The sequence below is a fragment of the Eptatretus burgeri genome, chromosome 10 (assembly GCF_056783735.1).
Source record: "Eptatretus burgeri isolate ZD-2024b chromosome 10, Ebu_testis_v1, whole genome shotgun sequence".
Taxonomy (NCBI): Eukaryota; Metazoa; Chordata; class Myxini; order Myxiniformes; family Myxinidae; genus Eptatretus; species Eptatretus burgeri.
Window position 1 is genome coordinate 97,239,193 of NC_140970.1, and position 11,566 is coordinate 97,250,758.

An 11,566-nucleotide genomic window follows, 5' to 3' on the forward strand; every position below is an offset into this window, starting at 1 on the left:
TACCTTGTGGAACCTCCACTTCTCTGATTGACTGAGTCCTTCCATTTTCTTCAAGCCATTTGTGTGGTGTCCCTGGTCGTGGGCATTAATAACGATTCGTTCTCCATCCCAATTGAACTGACATCTTCTTTGCCATTGTGATGAGCCTTCTTTGTCTCTTCCCAATCTGTCGAACTCTTTTTATGTATTTATTTATTTTAATAAATCTTCCTGTTGTTTTGTCGTTCTCCCAGTTGTCATTGTATATCTGTTATATTTCTCTTTATATTTTTCTTTTGTCTTGCTTGCTGTCGTTGGGGCTGTATTTCTTGCTGTTTCGGTTTCATGCATTGTATCTTTCATTTGCACCTGTCTTTGGAAATTTTCTGTTCAGTGGGTTTGGTATACCTTCTCTTGGTTACTATCTTCACGTTTGTGTAAAACTGCATTGTGTAGTCTGTTGAATTTTTCATGTATTCAACCTGTCCGACAGATGTCATTGTGTGCACTTGGTCGAGTTCCATCAGGCCGCTGCCTCAAGTCAGCCACATTCTTGGGATGGACTGATTTTTGTGAATGATGAGTTTCCTTGTTTTGAAATCTAGTTGTTTGTTCCGCAGCTGTAATGGAATACTGGGATTATGAATGAACCCACATGTACTTATTCCCATATATACCCACATCTTGTAAGTAATCTGTGCCAGTCTGTCTGTCTGTCCGTTTGGAGAGGGGCTTTTCATTTCAGGGAGGGGCTTCTAATTTCAGGGCAGGGCTTCAAAATCAAATCGCCGCCATTTTGTTCACTCCGTGTGGACTATTTTGAAAGGCTCACACTTTTACACTCTCACAGCTTTATCTTAACTCTAATTCGATATCTGATTTCTTTGTTGTTTTTTCCTCGCTGAGATCGTGTAAGTTTCAGATGCAAAAAAAACCAGGAAGACAATGTGTTTTTGACAAAAATGCATTTTAAGTGTAATTAAGGCCTGTGATATAAAGTCCATTCAGACTCCCTCATGGCTTTATCTTGACTCGAATTCACCTTCTGATTTCATTTTTTGAAGTCGTGAAGATGGTTCAAGTTTCATTTGCAGCAAAAGGTGAGAAAATATGACGAACATGAGGGTTTATACACAAAAATGCATTCTAATAGTTGTCTACAATGCATCTGGGTCGACATGATGTGGGGAAGGGGAGTTATCATGAAGTTACCTTTGAATCACAGTTACTTTTGGAAGAAGCAAAGTTTATTTTGATTACAAGTAATGCATGTCAGCGATCACAGAAGCGGTCTATTATACGAGGTCCATCTAAAAAGTAACGGGACTGAGCCTGCTGTGTGCTCCACTTACACAACTTGAATGAACGGGTTGCGTCACAGTCTTTCGCAACATTCAAGAAATACATATGATTGGTGATGGTTGACTGCGCTCATTGTGTGTGTGTGTTTTTTTTTTTGTTTTTTTTTTACAGGTCGTTGTTTACACGTTGTCTGGAGTCTGAATCAGCGTGCTTCGAGTCATGAGCAGAGAGCCAATCTGAACTTTCTTGCCAAGATTGGAAAAACACTTTCCGAATCCTTCGTAATGCTGCAGAAAGTAGAAGGGAAGAAACGTTGTCATGAACACATGCATTTAGATGGCACAAAATGTTCAAAGAGAGACGGGAGGAGGTTGAAGACTACCCACGGTCTGGAACACCTTCAACGAGCAGAAAGACGGAAAACAACGAGGGAGTGAAGCAGATTGTGCGCGCAGATCGTCGACTCACGGTGCGGATGATTGCTGAGGAACTTTCCATCAACATGGACACTGTCTGGAGCATAATCACTGAAAATCTCGAAATGCTCAAGGTGTGTGCAAAGATGGTCCCCAAGCTGATGTCCGAGGACCAGAAACAGCAAAGAGTCACTGTCTGTCAAGATATTATCGAGCGCCTCGAGGACGATCCAGACCGACTCAGGAGAGTCATTACTGACGATGAATCATGGATATTCGAATACGATCCCGAGACCAAACGGCAGAGTGGTCAGTGGAGAAGTCCGGCATCACAAAGACCAAAGAAAGCAAGGATGTCGAAGTCGAAGGTCAAGGTGATGCTCATCACGCGTTTTTTGACAAAAGGGCATCGTCCACTTCAAGTTTCAACCACGGTGTCAAACAGTGAATCAATTCGTGTACAAGGAGATCCTCTGGCACCTCATGAGATCAGTCCGGGACAAGAGGAGGGATCTGTGGGAGAACAACGCCTGGGTGCTCCACCATGACAAATCACCTGCTCACAGTGCCCTGAGCATCCGACAGTTTCTGGCGGAGAGGAACGTGCCAACTCTGGAGCAACCCCCATATTCGCCAGACTTGGCCCCTTGTGATTTTTTTTTTACTATTCCCCAAGCTCAAGGCGGTGGTCAAGGGGACCCGATTTCCTAATGTGGAGGCCATCAAAAGGGCCGTGACGACGGAGCTCTGGAGGATTGCAGAAGAAGCCTTCTGGGGGTGCATCAAAGTGTGGAAGAGGATGGACAAGTGTGTAAGACTGGAGGGAAACTATTTTGAAGGGGACAAGCTGTTATTTCAATATATTTTTTGGAATAAAATGTCTCTGGTCAGCCCCGTTACTTTTAAGACAGACCGTGTGTGTGTGTGTGTGTGTGTGTGTGTGTGTGTGTGTGTGTGTGTGTGTGTGTGTGTGTGTGTGTGTGTGTGTATTGTTGCGGGCCGGGGTCCGGTGGCGAGAACGACCACTCGATGGGGGAAGTTACGTCGACTCCAACCAGACTCCCCGGAAATGTAGGCCATCGCTCGCGGACAATTCCGTGACGGGGCGGGTCGCCCAACTGACCGTGGACGCCAATACCTCAACCGTGTTGCGTAGGGTCCGCTTGTCTCGACTCAAGTTACCAAATTAACCACGCAGTTTCGACTACCGGGGAACTACGCTCTCGATACGCCTTGCCCGAACCGGATCACTCGACCAACGACCAACTCCCATTCCGGTTCGGATGCAGCCGAGCGGACCTGCCAAGGACGTACCGGCTTGAATGAACAGATTATCGGGAATAAAGACCCGGCGAAACTTAGATCCAAACCATGCTGGACCAATGGAGGAAAAGACAAAAACGAGCTGGGAACATTTCTATAATTATTTAATTTTCAATTAAGCGGGGAAAAGCATGTGGCACATAAAAAAGTTTTATTGGTGTGTAATGAAGGGAGAGAGGAGAGAGGTGTGGGGTGCAGCAATTATGCAGCAACTTACCAAAGTGGACACAGAGCAGACTTGACGCGAGAATAATAAAAGCAAGAATTACAATAATCAAAGATCTTATGCAATTTTACTTAGCAGACAGGTGCCACACACTCAGACAAAATAAACCCAGTTCAAAGAAAAAGGGACCTTTTGCAGCCAGGAAGGGAGGGAGTTGAGGTCGCAGTTCTCGGTACCTGAGAGTTTCGGGTGAAGGAGTGCTCTGCGGTGTGGCACCTGACAACAGTCATGCAGTTTGGACCACAGCCGCTCGTGTGGAGGAGCTTGAGTGGAGAGCGCGGAGTCCAAGGTGGGAACGGGGCAGCAGACGACCCGATGAGAGACCCGGTCACAGTCGGGTGCACGCGGACCAGCACAACAGGCAGGCCGCCGAGGTGAGACGTGGGCAGACACTCCGTGACCACGACTCCTTCAACAACTGCACACTTCCAATCCTTCCACCGCAACCTCCTTCGTCAACCAACCACCAAATAACTCAAGACTTTTCCATATGACCCACGAACAGCCAAGCACCTTCCTTCTTTCTCTCACTCCAAACCCACCAACGAACCAACGAATTCCCGAACTCACGAACTCTCCAAGCACTCTACTCCAAGGATTGCTTCGTATCTTATAGATGACAGAGCTCGGGGGTGGAGCCATGGCGAAGCAGACGTCATCGTCTGTCCTGATTGGACAGGGCCTTAATGGGGTACGCCCTTTCTGGGCAGGGCCTCGGCCAGGCCCGCCCACTCCATGCGTGTTTGGGGAAGGTGAATGACGGTGCAGCCACACTGCGTACGTTTCGGGAAGCCGAGAAGGAACTGCAACAGCGAACGTGGAGATTTTGCCTCGGAAAAACGAGTCTCTGTAGACAGCGGGTGGACAGTGGTACGATGTGGCCAGCGAACTGAGGGCTGCAAGCGCTAGGAAGGTTCTGTGGCTCAAATAAAAGGGGAAATAAAATAAAATGGGAGAAAATGATTTATTAACCTAACCAAAAAAACATCGCAATGCACCCCCATGTCTTCCCACTACACACAAGGAAGGGATCTATCTTCACATATACTAATGGCATAACTAACTTCGGGACAACTGTATGTTTGTACGCATATGGTTCCTAGAACCGTAACACTATATATGGTTGCGGGCCGGAGGTCCAGTGGCGAGAACGACCACGAGGTGGGGGGAGTTACGTCGTCTCCCACCAGACTCCGGGATTTGTAGGCCATCGCTCACGGATAATTCCCTGACACGGCGGGTCGCTGAACCGACCGTGGACGCCAATACCTCAACCGTGTAGGGTCCACTTGTCTCGACTCAAGTTACCTAATTAACCACACAGTTTCGACTACCGGGGAACTACGCTCTCGATACGCCTTGCCCGAACCGGATCACTCGACCAACGACCAACTACCATTCCAGTTCGGATGCAGCCGAGCGGACCTGCCAAGGACGTACCGGCTGGAATGTACAGATTATCGGGAATAAAAACCCGGCCAAACTCAGATTCGAACCATGCTGGACCAATGAAGGAAAAGACAAAAACGTACTGGGAACATTTCTACAACAATTTATTTACACGAAGCGAGGAAAAACATGTGGCACAGGAACAGGTTTATTGGTGTGTTTTGCAGTGGGCAGAAGAGAGATATAGTGCGACAATTTTACAGCAACTTACAAAAGAGGACACAGAGCAGACTTGTCACGAGAATAATACAGGCAAGAATTACAGTAATCAAAACTTAAACAGTTTTTACTTGATGGACAGGTGCCACACACTCAGACACACACTCGGACAAAATAAACCCAGTTGAATGGCAAAGGACTTTTACAGCCACGGAGGGAGGGAGCTGAGGTCGCAGTTCTTTTGGTACCTGAACGTTCCAAGGGAAGGGATGCTCCGTGGTGCTGCACCTGACAGAGGTCGTGCAGTTCGGCCCACAGCCACACGTGTGGAGACCGTGTCTGCGAAGGAGCCCGGGTGGAGAGCGTGGAGTCCAAGGTATGAACAGGGCTGCAGACAGGAGCAGGACCCGACCGAGGCCTGGTCGAGGTCTTTACAGCTCTCTCTCACAACCAACCATCGAACGAACGAACGAACGAATGAACTTTCAAATCCAACCAGTGAACCTATTCCTCCCTCAACCAACAACAAACTCTCCGACTCCCTCACTCTACTCTGAGGATGGTGTCGTAATTTATAGATCCCCAAGGTCGGGGAGGGCCTTGGCGAAGCTGCCGTCATCGTTCGTCCTGATTGGAAATAAAAGGGCCTTCATGGGGTCCGCCTTTCTGGGCGGGGTTTCGGCCAGGCCGGGAAAGCCCGCCCACTCCAAGCGTCTGGACCCGTCAAGAAGGAATTGGAACGTTTGGGGAAGCCGAGGAACTGGAACAGCGAACGCGAAGATTTTGCATCAAGAAACGAGCCTCCGGAGACAGCAGATGGACAGTGGTGCGCTGTGGTCAGCGAACCGAGGGCTGCAAGCACTATGGTACCGTGGATCGTAATGGAGGGGATATAATTATTTATATAATGAGGGAAAGACCTTTCGGTCCAATTCTTCAGGTGTGTGTGTGAGCGTATGTCTGTTTGTGGCGCCCGTCCGTAATTAGTGAACTGTATAAGTGCTTTCTCGCTGTATCTCATTGCCTTGCTTTATTCGGTTTAATTCCGCTCTTCTGTGTTCCCTCGTCCCCTCATTACTGTATAAATAAACCCCGATTGTTAAATGTATCAGCTCGTTTTGTGTTTCTTACATTGGCTTGACATGACGCGTGATTGAGAAGTAGGTAAAGCTGTTACGGCCCTAAGGGGACATTTGGACTGACGGTTATTGGCGATTCAACCGCTCGGAATCGCACATGGAACGAGTGCGCTAAGCGGCTCTTTTCATACGAGTTCCGTCGAGGGTGAAATTCCCCGGTAGTTGGGCCACGTGGGTATTTTGATAAATTGAAATTGGCAATCGACCCGACCCCACGTGGTCTATCCATTGGCGGATTTCGGTCTGATAGAGGACCCTCGACTCCGGACTTATCCGGGGCGACGACCTGAATTCCAGGCGATCGGTCGAGCCGACTTGCTGCTCCATCTGGCGGTCGTGCCGCGGCCGACGTCCAGCCTCGCAACAATATATATATATATATATATATATATATATATATATATATATATATATATATATATATATATATATATATATATATATATATATATATATATATATAGTTACGATTGTCGAAATTCACAGAACACCATGCAGTTTCCCCAGAGGTCAGTTATGTCAATAAGTGTGTGTTCAGGTTAGATTTCCCCACCGATGTCTAAAGGGAACTATTCATGTGCTGGGCTGTGCATCTTTGAGGTAGTATTATTCTTTGCTGTCGTTATTTTTAAACAACGTCTCCTCACCTTCATCTCCACAAGCACCACCATCTTTCCACTAGAAACGGCGTCCACGAGCAAAGTCGCAGGGTGTTTTCAAACACAGCTGCGTTGTGAGGGTGATTCCTGCCACATCCGCTTTGACGGCAGAATCTGATCAAAATGACAAAAGGGGCGGAGCCCGGGGGGGGGTGAAAGATCTGAGGTGAAAGACCAAACCCCCCCCCCCCCAATCCGATAAAAGGGCGAATTGAGACACCGAGCAGTTCATTCGAGTTGAGTTGAGGAGTCGCCAGGAGTTGAGTTGAGGAGAGGAGTCGCCAGCAGTAGAGTTTGGAGCCTGGAGTCCAGCCAAGTCTGCAGAGCCGTGCAGAGTTGTGAGTCGGTGGAGGCAGCCGGAGAGAAGTCGCCAGCCAGCGACATAACGGTCCGAGGTGATCGGGCCCCAGGATGGTCCGAGCGACGCGGAGGAGTGAACGGGCACTTAAGAGAGCATCAACTCTAAAAGAGCGAGGCCCGTTCGCTCCTCTGAGGAGTCTTCGGCCAGGCCCGATTGACTAGGCTGCACGGCTAGGCCTGGACCAACCAAGCTGACAATAACCAGCTGCCGTGTTAACGACGAGACACACTGAGGGTCGCCGAACCAGGGCCCAGCGAGTCACCACAAGGGTGGCAGGTAACCTGCGCGGTCTTGCGGAGCTCCTGTGGTCTTCACGGCTCCGCGGAACATTAAAGGCCTCCAAGGCCCTGTTCTCTTTTCTTTCCTGGGGTTTTTGCATGGAAGTCTGTGTTGCCTTGTCCGATAAGTAGAATTGTTATAAGTGTACATAAGAAATAGACAACGGCTGTAGGGTCTTTTTGCTCGTGTCTTGTCCCTTACCACCATTGCTTGAATATGTGCATTGTAAAATAAATCCCATTGTTTGAATATTCACCTGCTCGTTGTGTCCCTTCTTCCATTGAACTGCCATACTTGCGTTCAGAATAAATAGCTGGTTGTTAATACCGATAAGCTAATCGGGTCCAACGGGGCTTCACGATAATACACCGCTAGGTAATCGCAAAACGGAGCGAGCTGCTGAGGCGGCTCGTTTCCAAGCAGGTCCCGTTGAGGTACAATCTCTCGGTAGTCTGCCCGCGCGAATAATTAGGTAAATCAACCATTCGACGATCGAACCCTGTAGCACGGGAGAGTATTGACAAGGTTGTGGTGTGCTTTAAAAACACACCCGGAGCTGGATTTTGGTGTTGATCCGGAAAGCTACAACTGGATTGCCCATCCGGTGGGCGCGCGCAGCCGCGATTAGCTAAAAGCGGTCGCCCACACGCCGAACGGGTGGAAACCACAACACTATATAGACTGCATATGTATGTATGTATACATATATACATATATATATATATATATATATATATATATATATATATATATATGTGTGTATGTATATACATGTTGTTGTTGTTCGTCTTTCGGCTGCTAGGGGTCGCCACAGCGGATCATCTGTTATGATCCGCATACTGATTTGGCATAGGTTTTACGCCGGATGCCCTTCCTGAGACAACCCTTGTCGCCTCTTACGACACAGGGATAAGGATTGGGTTTCGCCACGATTCCGGACTGCCTTACATCCTCTCATAGCGCAGCCCAGCACAGAGCTCCTGTCCTCAAGCGATCCTCCAACCCAAGCCTCCGAGTAGCCGGATTACAGGTGCACACCACTACGTCCGGTCATGAATGTATATATATATATATATATATATATATATATATATATATATATATATATATACATATATATATATATATATATATATATATATATATATATACATATATATATATATATATATATACACATGAGGCCCCGCGAGGGGGAGTGATGTAAGTGACATTTTTTAATGCTATGATGATGATAGGCTCGGATGATAGGGTAAGGGTTAAAATAGTGTGATATGGCATTTACTCCAAAATGGCCGATGTGTCCCTGACATCACTCCTCGCGGCCCCTCATATATATATATATATATATATATATATATATATATATATATATATATATATATATATATATATATATATATATATATATATATATATATATATATATATATATATATATATATATATATATATATATATATATATATATATATATATATATATATTGTTGCGGCCCGGGGTCGTGGCGAGAAGACCACAATTCGACGAAAGCTATCTCGGGTTCCCACCAGACTCTCCGGAATCGCAGGCCGTCGCACATGGATAACTCCATGACGTGGCGGATCGCTAATCGATCGTGAACACCAATAACTCAACCAAGTGACCTTGGGTCCTCCGTCTAAGTTTTAACCGGTTACCTAAAATAATCACGTGACTTAATTACCAGGGAACACGCCCTCGGTACACCTTATCCGAACCCGGTCACCATACCGGGTCAGATGCAGCCGAGCGCAACAGCCAGGGAACGTATCGGCAAGTATAACAGATCGTTGGGAGATAAAGTCCCGGCTCGGCTGGGATACGGACCATGCTGGATCAATGAAGGAAAAGACAGAAACCAGCTGTGAACCTTTCTACACAAGCATTTATTAACAAACATATTTCTGCTACTGCAAGGACAGCTCCATTCGCAGTGCTGCAATTTGGTTGGCCTGTTCAAGTTGGGTGCGTGTCTGTGCAGCCTCAAGCCGGAAATGCTGGACCCTGATTTCTTGCTCTGCATGGCGAAGCTTGATATGCAATTGAAGTTTCCGTTCCTCAAAATTTCTTTCCTCATTCTCCATCTGCTCAACACACTCTGATGTTTTGGCCTTTTAACTCAGCTGTGTTCAACTTCGCCTGAGTGTCTTTCAAATGGTGTGCCGATTTTCTCTGCTCACGTTCAACCGTGACTCTCGTCAGCCAATTCCTCCTGAAGACTGGTCAGTCTCTGGTTCAGCAAGAAGTTCTCATTCTTCAGAGCATCAACACATTGCATATTGCTCTGCTCTGCTCTTTGACACTCCTGTTTGCATTTCATTCTGAGGTGGGTCAACTCAGAATAATGTTTCAACTGAATTTTCTCTTGTCGTCGTGCATTCAACTGTTGCTGGAGCTTGAATTCTGTGTTGAGGAGACAATTCTCATCACGCAACTTGTTGAACCCATCCCGGCAATACACCATTTCTTCCTCCCGCTTTGTCAGGGTTTCCTGAAATGAATCCTCCACTTCCTTTTTCATTTCAGCTTTCAGCACTTCCAGGTCGTGAACTGTCAGAACGTTATCTCGAAGCTCGTTTGCCTCAATCGTCTTTGCTGTGAGTTTGGCAGTCAGTTCCTCAAATATTTGTCTCTTCTCAGCCTGTGCTTTGTCTCGTTCGATGAGCATCTTGCCCACATCTGCTTCTCCATCATTCATTGCTTGCTGTCGCTGAGTATATTGCGTCTTTAGAATGATGTAGTTCATTTTGTGATGTTGACAATGCGTATGCTCATCCATGAGCAACATCTGAAGTTCAGAATCATGTAAAGTTTCCCTAGAGGTACCTGGGTGAGGCAGGCCAAGCTGTTGTTGAAGGGGTGAGAATGTTCTTTCCAATTAAATTGGTTATTTTTGATGAGCTGTCACAAATACTTCACAATGATAAAACAACACGAAACAATGTAGGAGAAAAGACAACATGCAAAAAATAATTTTACATAGCTTTCAGTGAATTGTGGGAAAACATGTCTTCACAACTTGATCACAAACTCAAACTAAACCCACATTCATCATTCGTGTGAACCTTGAAGTCCTCATGGGTTTTGAAGTATTTAATCAACAATCTCCACCTGTTCAGCTCCTCCTATTTGTCTCTTCTACTAAATTAATGAAGTTTTGCCTGAGCTGCACCTCTGGAAAACTACTCCAATGACTAATTCACATGTCCAGCTCAGGGGTGCAGCAACCCTCTTGATAGGTTGACGCTTTTGCACTTCGTTCCATTGGAACAGGGAGGTTCGGCCAGAAATTTGGAATTTCTTCATGGTGCCGGCGATAGCTCACCGACTCTTCTCCAAGGACACCATGGGATCTTTCACATCCAACAACTAGTACTGGCAGCCTGGATGCATAGTTTAACGTCCATCCAAGGACGGCACACACATTTATGAATAACCCTGCCCATTAAACACCAGGGTGACAGTTTATGGCTGTGTCAGGATTCAAACCCAGGTTAGACAGCTTGGAGATGAGTGTGCGTACCTCTGGGCCATCCTGCAAGCCACCTCTGACAAATGGACATATAATATGATCAACAGATAAAACGAAATGCTGCTTTAGATCAAAATATGTATACAAATTTCCTGAAGGACATACTGTTGTGGGCCGGGGATCGGTGGCGAGGACGACCGCTAGCCGGAGCAGTTGGGCCATCTCCCACTGAACACCGGAATGGAAGGTCGTCACCCTGGATAACTCCAGAGTTGACGGGTCGCTTAAAGGACCGAGGACGCCAATATTTCGACCGCATGGCGTAGGGTTGATTGTCTCGATCTCCAATATACCTAAATAACAACGCAGTCTAGCTACAGGGGAAACCATACCCTCTGCCGGCTTTGTCCGAACAGAGTCGCTGTTACCGACTCGGATCCGGCGTAACTGAGCGGAAGTTACCAAAGCCGCGCCGGAGCAAATGAACAATTTACGGCACAAACGGCCTTCCTCGTTCTCAAGCCCGAACCATACTGGGCCAATGATAGAAACGACAGGCAACGAGCTGGTACATTTAACAGGGGGTTATTTTACAATAATCGGGAAGGGAGACACAGAGCAGACTTAATCACGAATATAATATGCAATGCACAGTGAGCGAAAAGCACTTAACAATTCTACTTCACAGACTGGTGCCACACACACACACACACACACACACACACACACACACACACACACACACACACACACACACACACACACACACACACACACACAC